This window comes from Eumetopias jubatus, unplaced genomic scaffold (genome assembly GCF_037043125.1).
Source record: "Eumetopias jubatus isolate StellerSeaLion01/CBP00866 unplaced genomic scaffold, mEumJub1_p1.0 scaffold_2, whole genome shotgun sequence".
Classification (NCBI taxonomy): Eukaryota; Metazoa; Chordata; class Mammalia; order Carnivora; family Otariidae; genus Eumetopias; species Eumetopias jubatus.
The window spans coordinates 40,449,086-40,450,373 of record NW_028274808.1 but is presented as its reverse complement, the minus strand read 5'-3'; the positions used below and the strand labels follow the sequence as shown (position 1 = coordinate 40,450,373).

The following is a 1,288-nucleotide window of genomic DNA, read 5'->3' as shown; positions in this document are numbered from 1 at the left end:
AAGAAAAAATCTGGTTTAAAAATGAGCAAAATACATGAATAGACATTTCTCCAAAGACAATATACAAAAGGCTAACAGGTACATAAAAAGATGCATGATGAGGCGAATGTTGGCTTGCCTCTGCAGTGGCTCCCTTACCTTGGAGAGCTAAGTAGTAGGAGATCCTTTGGCCACCGTGTGGGCCGGAGATCGAAACAACATAAACATTAAACATTGCAGCTGCCTCAGACTGCTGGGAATTTCAGGATGACAGACACTTCTGAAGCTGTTCCCAATTTTGAAGAGGTGTTTGCCAGTAGATTCACAGAAGATGACAAGGAGTACCAGGAATAGCTGAAACGCCCTCCTGAGTCCCCTCCAATCGCTGAGGAATGGAATAGCAGAGCTGGTGGGAACCAAGGAAATAGAGAGAATCGGTTGCAAGATAACAGACAGTTTAGAGGTAGGGATAGCAGACGGGGGTGGCCAAGTGACAATCGATCCAGTCAGTGGCATGGACGATCCTGGGGTAACGATTACCCGCAGCACAGACAAGAACCTTACTACCCCCATCAATACAGACACTATGGTTACAATCAACGGCCTCCCTATGGTTACTACTGATGGAAACATCAGCAGCTTTTAGTAAAACCATTTCCTCTGTTAACATGACAAAAGTTTGTGTGTATCTTCTGTTGGTCATAGTTTTACATCTGAATTCAGAGAGTGGATCATTAATTTTTTGGAACTTGTGACTTTAAAAAAAAAAAAGAGCTCTTACTAGAGATGTGATGGTTCAGTGTGCCCCTAAAAAGGTTGTGGATTATATTGCCTGACTTCTACCTCAGATTCTTCTTTGTTTCATGACTTAATAGTGCTTTGAACTTGGTGTCTGTTTTCCTTGTTTGACCTACATGGGGTTCTGTCTTTGTTTTACACAGAAATAAAAATTTTCCAGTAGAAAATGCTCAATTTGACTTTGTAAGATAAGGAAGTATCTATATACTTAGATGTGCTCATTCCGAAATTTTTACAGAGGTTAGTACAGTCAACTCCTGAAAGCGCAACGATGCTTACTTGTAACATATTGTACGTGACATCAGCAGTTAAAGGTAAAACAATTGTAGATGCTTCTTTTGGCTTTTATTATGTCCGTGGTACTTTATCATTACTCCAGATATGAGTCAGTTCCACAATCGCTTTGGTCTCTTTTTAGAGGCATGTCAGGAATAAAGCCATAAACTGGGGAAGGGACCTTCTCAGTTTCAGTGGTGGTCAGATTGGGGCACACAGTCATTTCATTATGAAC

The 1,288-nt window shown here is 41.0% G+C and overlaps 1 pseudogene; it reads left to right on the top strand.

Annotated features, from left to right (window-relative positions):
* The first annotated feature begins 243 nt into the window (after window positions 1–243).
* Window positions 244–603, top strand: LOC114203561 (RNA guanine-N7 methyltransferase-activating subunit-like protein pseudogene; annotated as a pseudogene).
* Window positions 604–1,288: the final 685 nt, after the last annotated feature.